The 17791-nt window shown below is 43.8% G+C and overlaps 1 protein-coding gene across 3 annotated transcripts in view; it reads left to right on the top strand.

Moving 5' to 3' along the window:
• The first annotated feature begins 16576 nt into the window (after positions 1-16576).
• plekhh1 (pleckstrin homology domain containing, family H (with MyTH4 domain) member 1) overlaps positions 16577-17791 on the top strand; it is a 66930-nt gene continuing 65715 nt past the window's right edge. For all 3 annotated transcript variants that reach the window (XM_045717964.1, XM_045717965.1, XM_045717970.1), the window contains exon 1: positions 16577-16848. The gene's annotated coding sequence lies outside the window, so the exon portion shown is untranslated. The remainder of the gene's footprint in view (positions 16849-17791) is intronic.

Below are 17791 nucleotides of genomic sequence, written 5' to 3' on the forward strand. Positions count from 1 at the left end.
CCCTTCCATTGGTTGGGCAGCTGTGTTCCAGATCTGTGCGTGGTGCTTGGAGGATGTTTTGGATTGGGGTGGATGTATGTGTTTGTATTAGTGTGTGCATGTGTAGTCTGTTCACCTCGGTCTCCTCTCCTCTGGGTTTGGGGGACCCGCACGTCCCTTACCGCGGTAACTCAGAGCAGATTTGGCATGCTGAAACAGGTGCGGTGACAAAATTCCTGCTCAGCGGGAGGGAGACACGGAGGGTTTGTGTGTGTATGCCGTGACCACCCTGCCCATCTCTCCATCCCACCAGGCTGACACATTAGTTAGTCACAGCTGCTGTGGAGAATGTGGACTCAAATCCCTATGAAGGCAGAAGAGCTGGAGAGAAGAAGAGAGGAGAGGAGAGGAGAGGAGAGGAGAGGAGAGGAGAGGGAGAGGAGAGGAGAGGAGAGGAGAGGGAGGAGAGGGGGAGGGGAGGGGAGGGGGGAGAGGAGAGGAGAGGAGAGAGGAGAGGAGAGGAGAGGAAGAGAGGAGAGGAGAGGAGAGGAGAGGAGAGGAGAGGAGAGGAGAGGAGAGGAGAGGAGAGGGAGAGGAGAGGAGAGGAGAGGAGAGGAGAGGAGAGGAGAGGAGAGGAGAGGAGCAGTACACACCACCATTCACTTCTTTAACTGAATCAGACAGAGGTAGAGAAAGAGGGGGAGAGAGAGGGCATGAGAGAGGGAAGGAGAGAGAGAGCTGGATTCCGTCTTTGATCAAAGTGACCGTTACTCAATGAGAGTTGGCGGTGGAGGGGGGAAAGGGAGTGGGGGGATGGAGAGACAGAGAGAGAGAGAGAGAGTTCTTTGTTTCTGTTTCTCCCCTTTCTTTTAAGGATATGAAAATGCCTCAGGGAGGTCGATACAGGGGCCATGACCTTTCCACCCCTCTGGGGGAGGGGGGGGGGGGGCAGTTTGAGGCTTGCACTTGAAGAGGACGCTGGCTGTCGTGTTAACTGTCTAACGGTCCTTTCAAAGATTCTCTCACTAACTGTCTTCTTATAGACAGGCACTTCTGTCTCTCTTTCTTGCTGTGTCTCAAGGGGGACTGTGTGGGGGGGACTTGAAGAACCTAGTGTGGTCTAGGTTCTTCAAGCATCTGCTGTTGGAGTGTGTTGGGTCAAATAAAGCAAAGGTTCATTCTGAGAAATCAGGAAGGAGGGGAGGGGGGTTGAGAATCTCATAAGACATGTGTAACTGTTATAGACATGGTGTTATTGACTCTATTGTTATATCTGCCTCCGAAAACATTGAACCAGAATACATGGTTATTAAAGGAACTGTTTGAAAGCTGCGCAACACATTCTGTACCAACATTGGCTGTAAATGTGTAATGTCAGTTATTTCACTGTAGGATTTTCAAGAATAAGACAGGACTAATACTTTTATTTAACCCCCTAGAGTCTATTGACGCACCGCTGCGTCAATTTAAGTAACATAATAAAAAAATCCCCATCAAAATCAGTCAGTTCAATCCACCGCATCTGCCTATGCAGCCTTCTTCATCTGCTGTGGAAGGTGACAGATATTTTATCAAATATTTGTATTGCATTTTTTATACCTAAAGGAGTACTACAATTCAAAATCATATAGCTAAATGATCCATGGTATGACCATCTTAAAACAATTCCATTTGTCAGCTTGGAATCCCCCACGCCCAACGACTTAGACTCTTAAGAACTCATTTCAAAAACTGGACCAAGTGTAACATACCTACAACCCCACCGCACAATTAAAAGGATCTCTAGCCATCGAAATGATGATCTCTAACCGTCGAAAGTGCAACGTTAGAAACATTAGATGACAAGATGTTTGACTGATGTAATGTCCATTAGACAGAGAAGTACCTGGATGACAGTGGTGAGAGGACACCTTAAGCCCTGCAGTCGAATGAAACGTAAGATTCATTCATTCAGGTGGATGGATCATCTTGGCAAAGGAGAAATGCTCACTAAAATCTGAAAGAAATTTGATTTTTGTGCATATGGAAAATATCAGGGATCTTTAATTTCAGCTCATAAAACATGGAACCAACACTACAGATTGAGTTGACCTTTTTGTTCATTGTATAATGTATAGATAAATAGTTTGTTCTATTTTGGCGGACTCTTGTGGTAAGTTTCATTCAGTTTATTCAGTCAACAGCAGGGGGCACTATGCGGTAACACTTTATTTGGATAGTCCATCTATCAGTAACGTTTCAACTAACTATCTACTAACCCTAAACTTAACCCTCACCCTAACCCTAAACTTAACCCTTACCCTAACCCTTACTCTAAACCTAACTCTAACCGTAAACTTAGAAAGCAGTTGCTTATCAAAAGATAGTTTGTTGATAGTATGACCGTCTGTGGAGCGTCTACAGATGGAAAATCCTGACTATCCAAATTAAGTGTGACCCAGTATGCTTCTAAAACTGTGAAGTGACAACACAATCTATGACCTAGTATTATTGATATCCATTCAATTGGACGGAGGGATGTTTTTGTTGTTGTTGTTGAAAGCATTAACTCCTCTGTCCTCCCCCAGATACATGCTCATGAAGACCAATAGGAACGTCAGCTACTAATGCATAACTCGCATTTTTGCACAAAGCTCAGGGTTACCATTAACACAAGAAAGGCTTGAGTCTCAAGCGAGGACCTCAACGAGCCAAGGCCAGTACCGCCAAATATGCACAATGTGTGCACAATAGACACAGGAAAATACCTACTGTGACAATAGAATATAACAGTAGAATGTCACAGTAGAAACTAACAGTAAAATCCCAGTGCAGAATCTCACAGTAGAGTCTAACTACCAGGGCAGAAGTGGGTTTTCTCCTGTGGTTTAGCACAGTGCTAGGGTTTAACCTTGGCTAGATCACTACAGAGGGAAACACCCATTCATTACATAAACAAGCCAGCGACTGAGGAAGGCCAGAGAGTGTGTCCATAAACACACATACACGCAGGCACACGCTCGCATGCACCACGGATTGAGTGGTATGGGTTTGTGTTTGTCTGTAAAACTCTGTACTGTACAGCTGTTTTTCCCTCTTCTCTCCTCTGCTGTTTTCTACTCCCTCTCCTCGGTCTGTGTCTGGTATAGTCATCACTCTGCCCCCCTCCAGCCCTACAACCCTACAAGCCTCCAGCCTTACAACCCTAAAACCCACACCCCTCTGTTTTTCAGCTCGCTCCATGAAATCCAGCTCATCCCCCCCCTTCTCTCTTTCCTTCTATCGACCTCCTCTTACTCTCTTTTCTCCTCTTGTTTCTCCCTTTCCGAACATGCCCACTTCTGTCTCTTTTCCTCCTCTCCCCTTCTTCCTCCCTTCTCTTCTTTCTCTCTTTCCTCCTCTCCCCCGTCTTTCTCCATCTTTCTCCAGAGGCCTGCAAGCTCGATCTCTGTCTTCGGCTGAACACTGTCAAGGCGATTGACTGTCTGTCTATGACATCGCCCCCGGGTATCAGTGCTCTCCTCTTCACCAAAGAAGAAGCTGGCCCCGGGACATGAAAGTGACACCTGATGACTCACAAAGGAGTAGAGGGGAGGAAGTGAGGGGGTGTTGTTTTTTACAAGCTGGACCTGGCTCTCCTGTTCCCTGTCCCATGGAAGAAGAGAAGTCACATGAAGAACCTGTGGTGGGCCTCTCTCCCTCTAACAACAAAAGACAGTTTGGTGTTGCTTCAACACTCCTCTTCTCTGTAACTCCCTTGTCTTGTGAATGTCTGTGTGGGCTTTACACCTCTACCGTCACGCAGATAGTTACACACACACACTACAGTCTCGTTCTCTATCCCCACGCCCTCTCCCTCTCTCTCTCTTTCCCTTTCTACCCCGCTCTCTCACTTCCCCGTCTCCTCTATTCTCTTTCCTCCCATCTCTCTCTTTCTCTCCCTTCCCCTCTCCTGTTCTCTTCTTCCAGTTGATTTCCCTGTGGTATTTCCCAAAGTAAACAGACAGCATGTTGTGTATAGTCAGATCTCATCTGTCCACACTACCGCCGCGCTGCTTGACACACACACACACAGTCTGTCTTGTCTGTGGGAAACACCATGAGTGACTGAGATCTCCCGATGCCTGCGAATCCGAAAACAGCGGATGTTTTCACTCAGCTCCTTCAGCCTGTTTTGACAGTCAGCAAACAACACCACTATTTGGTTAGTCCATCTGTAAAACCAAGGGAAGAAGAAGAACACCCAACTACTCCGCTGCCCGGACAATATTTAGGACGAGCTTCCTTCCTTTTAGAATTTGGATCTGTAATTATAATGCAACTTAAAGTACAGTAAGCGCATACATTTTAGTGTGTGTATGTGATCGATGAGGGAAATGAACCCATGACCTTGGCATTGCTAGTGGCATTGCCACACTTCTACTAACTGAGCCCTGCACGAGTGATGCTGTAGTAGCATACTACTGCAACAGCCCCAGTCTCTGTCTCTGCATGTCTTTTTGACGGCGTGCTGTGAACGTGGCTAGTTTCACAGATCCAAGCAGGATGGAAAACACTGCCCAACAATTATGGCTAGTGGTCCCACACACACACACACACACACACACACACACACACACACACACACACACACACACACACACACACACACACACACACACACACACACACACACACACACACACACACACACACACACACACACACACACACACACACACACACTGAGGCCAGCACTGACCAACAGAGTGTAAACATGTTGCCTGCATGGGGTTTTCTGGTTAGTCCTCCTCACATAGAGAATCCACAAGATGAGAGCGTGCATTGTAGTTTAGATCTTTATACTGTAATCATCAAGAAAACCGCGAGGAGACGCATATTACTGTACTCACACAAACAAACACACGTGTACGTACTGTATGCACACGTCCGGAGCATCACACCATTTCAAATGAAGCCTCTCCTGAAAGGAGTTTCTGTGTGACGTACAGTAGATAAACAGCCACCAATCCTTTAGCCCCGGTGATTTAAAGATCACTGTCTAGCCACACTCAGACGGTCTGCATCCGAAGCCACTGTCATACACGCTCACAAACACACGCACACACACAGTACACACACACACAGTGCACAACCAGTGCATACGCACACACACAGTCTGCATCCACTGCCACCATGTGCTGGCCTACATCTCACTCATACTCACTTGCCCAGAGTGAATTTTACAGGCTGGTGGAGAGATGAGTTTGTTGAAAATGTGAACACAGCCAACTAAACCACTCACTATAAACCCTGCTACAAAATGGCAACAGTGAATCATGGGATGTGAATATTGAATATGATTCTAATATTATAATACATTATACATATAGTGATTAAGGGTGTCAGTGGATGGTAGGTTTTTTTCCTGTTTCCATTGCAGTACCATCGACCTTCGCGGGTGATGGCTAACTAGCCTTCACCAGCAGGTGTCTGCTTTGTCAGCTCCAGCACAACACCAAAGCTAAACAGACCACACACAGAGTTACTAGGAAAGGAAGAGGGAGAAGGAGGGGAACGACAGAGCAAAAGAGGGAGAGGTGGCCTTTTTCCCCCCCCCTTTCTTTCAAACATTTTATTTGACATTTTCAATGCATCACAGTCACCAACAACAATGAAAAACATCCTAAACATACTTTGTGTAACACGTGACGCAAAGCAACAAACGTTGAGGTCTTCCAAAAATAAAACATGTCAGAATGAGCAAATAAGAAAATAATGTCGTTGTATTTTACTCAACTCATTACTCTGGTCCGAGGTATAATAACATCATTCATGAACACTGCCTGTTGTCTCTTTCTTAGTCAAATGAAGCTCTTCTCTTCCAGTGCTTCTCTCTCTCTCTCTCTCTCTCTCTCTCTCTCTCTCTCTTCTCCTGTTCTTCTCTCATCTTTAGCTGTGTGTCATCCTCCCTCACGTTGCTGCTGTAAAAATGGGATTTTGTTAATTTTCTTTTTATAGTGAGTTTCCATCATGTTGTTCCACTCCTCTCTGGCTGTGGTTCCCTCTGCCTGGCCAAATGGCAGTAACACGGCTCACAGGACATCAAGAGGGAAAAACAGACCTATTTGTTGGCCTAACTAAGAAAAGCTCTCCAGTCTTCAAACAACTAGTCATCACGTGAAATGGTGACATGGACGAGCCAAGGTTGTACAATAAAACGCTGTGGCAAGGTTAGGGGCTCCAATATTGCACCCTGTAGTGGCTAATCACAATCTTCCTTCATCCAGGTCACTGGCGTTGACAACTAATGAAATGACCTCAACATTCAACCATGCCATTCAGATGAACAACTGTCTGTAATGGGTGCTGAACTAGGTGATACTACTGGCTCAGTAGTATGAAGGTTTCCAGCTCTTTCTTCAGTCCTGGTCTAGTACAGTCCACAGATGACCCACTGGCAACTAACTGGTTGAATCAACACTGTTTTCACGTCATTTCCTTTTTGGGGTAAGATTTTATTTGATATTTTATAAACATTACAAAACATACACACGCAAACGACAACATCATACAAACATCAACGACGTCACAGCTGCCCAGACCCACTAGCACACCCCCCCATCACTTTCCACCACATGGCCTGAAACTGCACCATCTTGTTTCTCTCTGTAGCCCACGCACTTTCAATATTTCAATAATAAATCAGTCGATTTTTCATTATGTCAATGGTGGCGGATTGATTCATTTCCACGTTTTAGTATATGTTTCTCAAGATGAGTGATGAAAAGAGAATTGTCCAGCCCATTGGGTGTCTCACTACACCCCCGTATGCCATGTATTGAAATATGCAGACAGACGGATTAAAAGTATGTTTACATTGTCATACTTCAGACAGCCAACTTTCTAGCTCCGCCCACAACTTCCAGACTTTATAGCGTTCCCAGAAAGCATGAATTATTGAGTCTGTTGTCGGCTAGGCGAACCGAACTAATGTGTTCGCATACTTCCTTAAAATACCTCCGCTTGAAAAAAAATGTAAAAGTGGGAAAAGTACTGTTTGTCCATTTTGAGATGTTGTAGCCAGTATACACTTCCTCAAAATAGTCTGAAATGATCTAAAATAACTCAAGAAATCTTTCATTAATTTTGACATTTTTGCTGAGGAGATCTTAGTTCCGCAATTTTACATCTAACCAAGATGTTTAGTGCAGTATTTCTCAAAGACAAAATGTCCATGAAAACAAGTCGTCTGTCGTTGACTGACAACAAAGACTTGAAGAATCCCTCCTGTTCACCAATCACCAACAAATGGGCGTACACTTCGGTTGCCAACTTCGGCTTGCATCCAGAATTTTTTGTGTCCCCGAACAGCAAGATTCCGAAGTCCAAAACGAACAAAAATGTCACAAAATGTTGTCATAATATATGCACGAACTCTTCCAAACTTTTTTTGTCTCAGAAGAATGCTGACGCCTTTACTGCACTGGCAACCCCTAGAGCAGAGAGAGCAGACCACACAAACCAGGATTCCCCAACTGGCGGCCCGCGGGCCGAATTTGGCCCACAGGTGATTCTATTTGGCTCCCTAGGTGTTCCCCTAAAATAGAGAGAAATGGTTTCAAATGATTATGTTTTAGTAAAATATTATACACTACATGGCTAAAAGTAGGTGGACATCAATTAGTGGATTTGGCTATTTCAGCCACACCTGTTGAACATTGAGCACACAGCAATGCATTCTCCATAGACAAACATTGACAGTAGAATGGCCCGTACTGAAGAGCTCCGTGACTTTCAACATGGCACTGTCATAGGATGCCACCTTTCCAACAAGTCAGTTCATCAAATTTCTGCCCTGCTAGAGCTGAAACGTCTGGGAGCAACAATGGCTCAGCCGTGAAATGGTCGGACCGCCGAGTGCTGAAGTACGTAGCGCATAAAAATCGTCTGTCCTCGGTTGCAACACTCATTACCGAGTTCTGAACTGCCTCTGGAAGCAATAACTGTTTGTCGGGAGCTTCATGAAATGGGGTTTCATGACCGAGCAGCCGCACACAAGCCTAAGATAACCATGTGCAATGCCAAGCATCGGCTGGAGTGGTGTTGGACTCTGGAGCAGTGGAAAAGCATTCTCTGGAGTGATGAATCACGCTTCACCATCTGGCATTCCGACGGACAAATCTGGGTTTGGCGGATGCCAGGAGAACGCTACCAGCCCCAATGCGTAATGCCAACTGTAAAGTTTGGTGGAGGAGAAATAATGGTCTGGAACTGTTTATCATGGTTCGGGCTCGGCCCCTTAGTTCCAGTGAAGGGAAATCTTAACGCTACAGCATACAATGACATTCTAGATGATTCTGTGCTTCCAACTTTGTGGCAACAGTTTGGGGAAGGCCCTTTCCTGTTTCAGCATGACAAAACCCTGCCGTGCACAAAGCGAGGTCCATACAGAAATTGTTTGTCGAGATCGGTGTGGAAGCCCTGACGTCAACCCCATCGAACACCTTTGGGATGAATTGGAACGCTGACTGCGAGCCAGACCTAATCGCCCAACATCAGTGCCCTACCTCACTAATGCTCATGTGGCTGAATGGAAGCAAGTCCCCGCAACAATGTTCCAACATCTATTGGAAAGCCTTCCCAGAAGAGTGGAGGCTGTTATAGCAGCAAAGGAGGGACCAACTCCATATTAATGCCCATGATTAATGAGCAGGTGTCCACATACTTTTGGTCATAAGGTCAAATTATTTTTTATTATGTTCCAGCCCCCTGACCATTCGCTCAAGAAGAAAATCAGCCCGCGGCTGAATCTAGTTGATGATCCCTGATGTAAACCCTGTAGGCCTGACAGGCAGACATTGTTGTGACTGGGAGCACTGGAGCACATTGTGCAGGTCAGGCCAGTCCAACCATCCAGCCACTCTCCTTTCCAGCCAGGGCCCTAGATAGTGCTCTGAACATTTCCTCTCCAGCCCCAACAGACAGACACAAGCCAGTGCTAAACCAGTTCCACTGCAGAAAATGGGCAGCGGCTGAGCTACTATACCAACAATGGGCTGAGAGAGAGAGAGAGAGAGAGAGAGAGAGAGAGAGAGAGAGAGAGAGAGAGAGAGAGAGAGAGAGAGAGAGAGAGAGAGAGAGAGAGATTAGGACTGGTGAGCTGGCTGATGAGTGCTGGATAAAGTAAGGAGTGTTTAGAGTAGCAGTGGGGAGAAAGTAGCAGCACAGTACATTAGCTCTGTCCAGACACAAGTACATATATACCATATACAGTACACTCAAAGAATCAATCATGAGGTTCTGAGGACTTTATAAAGACTTAATACACTGAGTATACAAAACATTAAGAACACCTGTTTTTTCCATGACATAGACTGACCAGGTGAATCCAACTGAAAGCTATGATCCCTTACTGATGTCACTTGTTAAATCCTCTTCAATCAGTGTAGATGAAGTGGAGGAGACAGGTTAAAGAAGGATGTTTACAGTTTTTTCCAACTGCTTACACACAACATCTTTTCATGTCACACGATTTTTGAAACCTCTCACTCAAAGTGCAAAACTACACACCAAATATCCAAAACCATAAGCTATTGCTCAGCCTTTGACTCAGTTGTCAATTGCATAAAACACTTTTTTCAAAACACTACACACAATTCTCTACCTAAAACACAAAAATTTTACAGGAAGTGACTTGCTTTCCTTTTCCAAACACAACCAATCAAAATCCTACACTTATTCACCAGGTCACACACACACTCCTCACATGTGCAAACACTAATTGCTTAACTGATCACTAACCAATCACTGCTTTACTGTAGTATAGGCCTATAAATAGGTCAAAGGTCAGATTACCGTACCTGTTTTGAACAATGGATGCCAACAATGGACAGAGAGCAAGAGGAGTAGGAGGGAGAGGCAGGGGACAACAACGAGGACAAATTCAAAGACGAAGAGTTGGAGGAGTAGGAGGAAGAGGAAGAGGAAGAAGAGGACGAGGGCAAAGAAGAGAAGGAAGGAGAGCCATCTCTGATGAGATTAGGGCAACACTTGTTGATCATGTGATCAACCACGGTTTGACCATGAGAGAGGCTGGACTGAGAGTCCAGCCCAACTTGAGTCGATTTACAGTGGCGTCCATAATTCGAATCTTCAGAAATGAGAACAGGTATGCAACTATCTAATGACTATTTTAGCATTACAGTAATGTACTGTAAAATACGTATGACTGCATAGTATTGCATAAACATTTGTAACTCTAAGCCATCCATTTACTGCACTGCATTGAATGAATGAGGTTGGTTATCATGCTGTACTACCTTTTTTTGTACATTGTTTACAGTTCCTATGCTGAACACATACTGTGTTTGAATTCTGTACAGAGTGGAAAGGCAAAGACATCATGGAGGACGAGGATGCTTGTTTACAGATGTACAAGAGACTGCAATTATAAATATGGTTTTGGCCAACAATGCAATTAGGATTTGAGAGATAGAGCATATCTTGAATAATGACACCATATTTAACAACATCAATGCTGTAAGCCTGTCGACCATACAACGCATCCTCCAACGGCACCGAGTGACGATGAAACAACTTTACAAGGTGCCATTTGAGAGGAAGAAATGTAATAGGCCAGAGGGAAATTACCAATGTCCCTGGACAGCGTGGGGGTAATAACTATGTGTGCTGCCATCACTCAAAACGGGGTCCTCCATCACAATGCCACACTGGGTCCGTACAACACCGGCCATATGCTCACTTTTCTGGATGCAATTTACACAATGCTTGTCCTTGATCCAGATCAGGAGCCTGCTAGATTTGTGGTTTTATGGGACAATGTTAGTTTTCACCGGGCTGTTCTGGTCCAAAACTGGTTTGCCACCCATCCACAATTTGTAGTTTTGTACCTACCCCCATATTCACCTTTTCTAAATGCCATAGAGGAATTCTTCTCAGCCTGGCGCTGGAAAGTATATGATCGCCAACCCTATGCCCGCATGCCGCTTCTCCAGGCAGTGGAGGACGCATGTGGGGACATAGAGGTTGCCTCTGTCCAAGGTTGGATATGCCATGCAAGGAGATACTTCCCTCGATGTTTGGCAAGAGAAAACGTATCTTGTGATGTGGACGAATTATTGTGGCCAGACCCAGCCCGGAGAAGAGATGAAGCGTCGCTTAGCACTAGTGACTGCCCCCCCTACCAATTCCTGGACTGCCCCCCCCGGGACCCCCCACACACAATTGTGTTCTTTACTGTATTCTAAAGAATATACTTTTGGTTTACATATGTTTATGGTTTTGTTGTATGCTACTGTATACAACAGTAATGTTTGGCCTAATAAATATTTTCTGTTTCTACATTGCATTGGTGTTTACAGTGCACTTGTTACCCCTCAGCAGATTACTTTCACTGTAGAACATTGTATTGAAATGTAGATATGAAAGACCAAAGAGCTTTAGATTTAGAACAACAGTGTTTACATGGCATATCCAAAAATGTACTATTATGAAAGCAGTGTTTGCCATTTGATGCAAATGCTTCATTCTGACATGTGTTTATGGCATTTTGAATGCAGTGTTACATTTTGAAGGAGATGTGAGGCATTTTGCATTTTGTGTGTGCAGTTTTGGGAATTGTGTGTAGAGTTTTGAAAAAAGGAGACAGTTTTGAAAACGTGTGTAAGCAGTTGGAAAAAACTGTAATACACTGAGTGTACAAAACATTAAGAACACCTGCTCTTTCCATGACTTAGACTGACCAGGTGAATCCAACTGAAAGCTATGATCCCTTACTGATGTCACTTGTTAAATCCTCTTCAATCAGTGTAGATGAAGTGGAGGAGACAGGTTAAAGAAGGATGTTTACAGTTTTTTCCAACTGCTTACACACAACATCTTTTCATGTCACACGATTTTTGAAACCTCTCACTCAAAGTGCAAAACTACACACCAAATATCCAAAACCATAAGCTATTGCTCAGCCTTTGACTCAGTTGTCAATTGCATAAAACACTTTTTTCAAAACACTACACACAATTCTCTACCTAAAACACAAAAATTTTACAGGAAGTGACTTGCTTTCCTTTTCCAAACACAACCAATCAAAATCCTACACTTATTCACCAGGTCACACACACACTCCTCACATGTGCAAACACTAATTGCTTAACTGATCACTAACCAATCACTGCTTTACTGTAGTATAGGCCTATAAATAGGTCAAAGGTCAGATTACCGTACCTGTTTTGAACAATGGATGCCAACAATGGACAGAGAGCAAGAGGAGTAGGAGGGAGAGGCAGGGGACAACAACGAGGACAAATTCAAAGACGAAGAGTTGGAGGAGTAGGAGGAAGAGGAAGAGGAAGAAGAGGACGAGGGCAAAGAAGAGAAGGAAGGAGAGCCATCTCTGATGAGATTAGGGCAACACTTGTTGATCATGTGATCAACCACGGTTTGACCATGAGAGAGGCTGGACTGAGAGTCCAGCCCAACTTGAGTCGATTTACAGTGGCGTCCATAATTCGAATCTTCAGAAATGAGAACAGGTATGCAACTATCTAATGACTATTTTAGCATTACAGTAATGTACTGTAAAATACGTATGACTGCAAAGTATTGCATAAACATTTGTAACTCTAAGCCATCCATTTACTGCACTGCATTGAATGAATGAGGTTGGTTATCATGCTGTACTACCTTTTTTTGTACATTGTTTACAGTTCCTATGCTGAACACATACTGTGTTTGAATTCTGTACAGAGTGGAAAGGCAAAGACATCATGGAGGACGAGGATGCTTGTTTACAGATGTACAAGAGACTGCAATTATAAATATGGTTTTGGCCAACAATGCAATTAGGATTTGAGAGATAGAGCATATCTTGAATAATGACACCATATTTAACAACATCAATGCTGTAAGCCTGTCGACCATACAACGCATCCTCCAACGGCACCGAGTGACGATGAAACAACTTTACAAGGTGCCATTTGAGAGAAACTCTGACAGAGTCAAGAATATGCGACATGACTTTGTAGCGGTATGTATGCAACACTACTTCCAGTACTTCAGACATACCATATTTACTCATCTGTATATCCTTTTGTCTGTTACAGAGAGTATTGGAGCTGGATGCCCATGTAATTCGCCATGAATTTATTTATGTGGATGAGGTTGGCTTCAACCTCACCAAAACCAGGCGCCGCGGAAGAAATGTAATAGGACAGAGGGCAATTACCAATGTCCCTGGACAGCGTGGGGGTAATAACTATGTGTGCTGCCATCACTCAAAACGGGGTCCTCCATCACAATGCCACACTGGGTCCGTACAACACCGGCCATATGCTCACTTTTCTGGATGCAATTTACACAATGCTTGTCCTTGATCCAGATCAGGAGCCTGCTAGATTTGTGGTTTTATGGGACAATGTTAGTTTTCACCGGGCTGTTCTGGTCCAAAACTGGTTTGCCACCCATCCACAATTTGTAGTTTTGTACCTACCCCCATATTCACCTTTTCTAAATCCCATAGAGGAATTCTTCTCAGCCTGGCGCTGGAAAGTATATGATCGCCAACCCTATGCCCGCATGCCGCTTCTCCAGGCAGTGGAGGACGCATGTGGGGACATAGAGGTTGCCTCTGTCCAAGGTTGGATATGCCATGCAAGGAGATACTTCCCTCGATGTTTGGCAAGAGAAAACGTATCTTGTGATGTGGACGAATTATTGTGGCCAGACCCAGCCCGGAGAAGAGATGAAGCGTAGCTTAGCACTAGTGACTGCCCCCCCCTACCAATTCCTGGACTGCCCCCCCCCGGGACCCCCCACACACAATTGTGTTCTTTACTGTATTCTAAAGAATATACTTTTGGTTTACATATGTTTATGGTTTTGTTGTATGCTACTGTATACAACAGTAATGTTTGGCCTAATAAATATTTTCTGTTTCTACATTGCATTGGTGTTTACAGTGCACTTGTTACCCCTCAGCAGATTACTTTCACTGTAGAACATTGTATTGAAATGTAGATATGAAAGACCAAAGAGCTTTAGATTTAGAACAACAGTGTTTACATGGCATATCCAAAAATGTACTATTATGAAAGCAGTGTTTGCCATTTGATGCAAATGCTTCATTCTGACATGTGTTTATGGCATTTTGAATGCAGTGTTACATTTTGAAGGAGATGTGAGGCATTTTGCATTTTGTGTGTGCAGTTTTGGGAATTGTGTGTAGAGTTTTGAAAAAAGGAGACAGTTTTGAAAACGTGTGTAAGCAGTTGGAAAAAACTGTAATACACTGAGTGTACAAAACATTAAGAACACCTGCTCTTTCCATGACTTAGACTGACCAGGTGAATCCAGCTGAAAGCTATGATCCCTTACTGATGTCACTTGTTAAATCCTCTTCAATCAGTGTAGATGAAGGGGAGGAGACAGGTTAAAGAAGGATGCTTAAGCCTTGAGACAATTGAGACATGGATTGTGTATGTGTGCCGATTCAGAGGGTGAATGGGCAAGACAAAAGATTTAAGTGCTTTTGAACGGGGTATGGTAGTAGGTACCAGGCACACCGGTTTGTGGCAAGAACTGCAAAGCTGCTGTTTTTTTTTACACTCAACAGTTTTCCATGTGTATCAAGAATGGCCCGCCACCCAAAGGACATCCAGCCAACTTGACACAACTGTGGGAAGCATTGGAGTCAACATGGGCCAGCATCCCCGTGGAACACTTTCGACAACTTGTAGAGTCCATGTCCTGACAAATTGAGGCTGTTCTGAGGGCAAAAGGGGGTGTAACTCAAGGTGTTCCTGATGTTTGGTATACTACGTGATTATGTGTTACAGCAGTGTGCTTGTGTGTTTTAGTGTACTACTTATAATTTAATGTTCCATTTCTTTACACCTACCACGTTGACCGTGTTTGTGTGTATGTACGTGTGTGTTTTGTGTGTGTTGCGCGATTAGTGCTTTTTGAGGTTGGTTGGATTTCGGTTAAACATTTTTGGGGTACATTAATTGCACTATGCATTATGTGGGTTGAATGCTGTGACAACACAGAATAAATCAATTAATAAAAGTCAAATAATTTAACCAATGTTGGTCAATTAGTTGTTTAAAAACGGAAAAATAACCGACATTTCGGGTTAATCGCTCAGCACAAGTGTGTGTGTGTGATTGAGTGTGTATGTGTGTGCGCGGCTGGTAGTGACCTCAACTCTCCATGCTCTTTACTGTAGGTCATAAGCCCATAGAATCTCTCTGTGTGTGTGTCATCCTGTTTTTAACTGGTATTTTATAATAGCGTAGATTTAGGCATTTGTATATTCCACTTATGGCACCTAAACTGTGAATTATTTATTTGGGTATATCACACACGTGTAACCGGTGTAAAATGGCTAGCTAGTTAGCGGTGCGCGTTAGTAGTGTTTCAATCGGTGACGTCACTCGCTCTGAGACCTTGAAGGAGTTGTTCCCCTTGCAGAGGCTTTTGGAGCGATAGGTAGCGACGCTTCGTGGGAGGCAGATGTTGAGGTGTTCAGAGGGTCCTTGGTTCAAGCCCAGGTTGGCGCAAGGAGAGGAACGGAAGCAACACTGTTACACACGCAATGCAACAATCTAAACGCTTCCAGATTGCTCTAGCCTGGTCCCAGATCTGCTTGTGCTGTATAGCCAACTTCTATGGTCATTGTCATGGGCTTGTAAGAGATGTTTGTCCTGGACAGCCAGTCCTATGTTTTGTCTAAACATGACAATGACCACAGGTTGTGACAAGACAGCACAAACAGATCTGGGACCAGGCTACCATGGCTTTACTCACTGAAGAGTACTGCTATGTGCTTATATATCTATATTGAATTAAACCTCTTCAACATTGCTCTGCTGATGGAACCACATTTGTTAACAAACCACTGAATATCTCAAATCAGACGTAAAACCATTGAAACCATGTAGATCTACTGAACTGGGATAGGTATAGTAGGCTACTGTTTGTATCTGACGCTGAGGTGGAATGTAGTAGTGTTTAGTAGGTAGAAACCCCAGTCTAAAACAGGCCTAATTATCCCCTCACAAAACTTTTACAGCCTGGCTAATGATTCATTAATAGTTAACTCTCACACCACAGTCTAAAAACTTGACTTTCTAGTAAAACTGTAGGTGATTAAACAGAAATAAGACATTAGGCTATACTGGACACTCACAAAGGACAGACTTATAAACAAAACAATACAGTCTACTGATTTGTGAAATAATTCAGGTTACTACTAGTTTATTGGAAGGTTAGTGGTCAAATGCACATACTTAAACCCTCATTAATCATCATTAAAACATAGGTGCTGGGCTATTAAAGAATACTAGTATAGAACAAGAAGGCCGCACACTGTTAAAGCTCCCAATTCACCGATTTATTGAGAACGTTTCGACCCGAAACGGATTATCCTCTCATATTCTGTATATACTATAGTAATAAGCGATCTACCACATAGAACATAATCAATTCTCAAATAAAAATCAGCGTTGAGCTCTGGTGCAATATCCTGTGCAGTTCCTACCATAGTTCCTGACACAAGTGGGTTTGACTCCCTGCGAAATTTGATCCTGCATTTGGCCCTTTAAAGGAATAAGGGATGCATTTAGGGACTGGAGAATCGGGATCCACAGCACGGTGGCACAGTCCCCTGAACTCTCTCAGTCTCTCTACGTGCATGAGAGACACGGACAACCGGGGTTATACCGGACGATAGTACAGCATGAAACGTTGAAAGAAGAGGAATAGCAGGCTAGGGATACAGTCAGAGAGTGAATGTTAATTGCAGCGTGATGTGATTTACCAGGGCGAGTTTACTAGGCTACGTGAAGCAAGAGAGAGAGCTGACTGACTGCAAGACTACAAAGTCACAAGGTGAGAGGTACTGGTATTAGAAATAGTCCCGCTAGAAGCAGGAACGCTACGTTTTTTTCTATTTCCGATTGTAGCATACTAATCTGCTTTGATTTATGCTCAGACAGGGACATACTGTAGTTATTACGAGTCTGCTCTACTGTAGTCTACTATTCGTTTTACATCGTTAGAAGAGAAATGCAACACGAGTTTAGGATTGAGCATTGCTACTTTGCTATAGACGTTTTCATGGTGGTTTCTAGTCCAGTGTGTGTGTGTGTGTGTGTGTGGCACACCTGTGCGTTGCTTGTGACCATTCTTGGACAATATTACACCAGCAATGTAACTTTGACCTCATCCTCTTGGCATGCAAGAAGAAGATATACAGAAGATATGCAATAAACATACGAACTTTTGCAGTTTGTGTGTGTGTGTGTGTGTGTGTGTGTGGCGGGCGCATGCATGTTGGCGTGTTTGTGTTGTGGAGTGTTTTGGTGTGTATCTCTCGCCAGCTAGCCAACTGTCTCTCTGTATCACATTCACATCCACCATACTAACTAATACATGTACACCTAAACAGTCCAGGTGTTATCTAAGGGCACCAGGGACAGTGGCCTACCATCTGTCCTGTACTGCCACTTCCACACTAAATGCATTCTGTTGGGTGTTGGCAATTCAGCTTTTGCAACCATCAGAATTGGATCCTGTTGTACATACAGTACAGTAGCATCTATTTGATCTGAGTGGTAAATCATAGTCTTATTTATGACACGGGTATTAACCATGACAGTATTTGATATCTTACCTCTTTTTCTTTCTAAGCTGGTTTTGAACATGCTCGCTCAACTCTAAATATGTAGGCTACAGCCCATACAGACAGAATCCAAAGCATGGCAGTGTTCTTATTAGGTCAGTTCAGACTCCACACCTAGTTCCCCATGTTGAGCTTTTGATGGAGGACCTG

The sequence above is a fragment of the Salmo salar genome, chromosome ssa01 (genome assembly GCF_905237065.1).
Source record: "Salmo salar chromosome ssa01, Ssal_v3.1, whole genome shotgun sequence".
NCBI classification, from domain to species: Eukaryota; Metazoa; Chordata; class Actinopteri; order Salmoniformes; family Salmonidae; genus Salmo; species Salmo salar.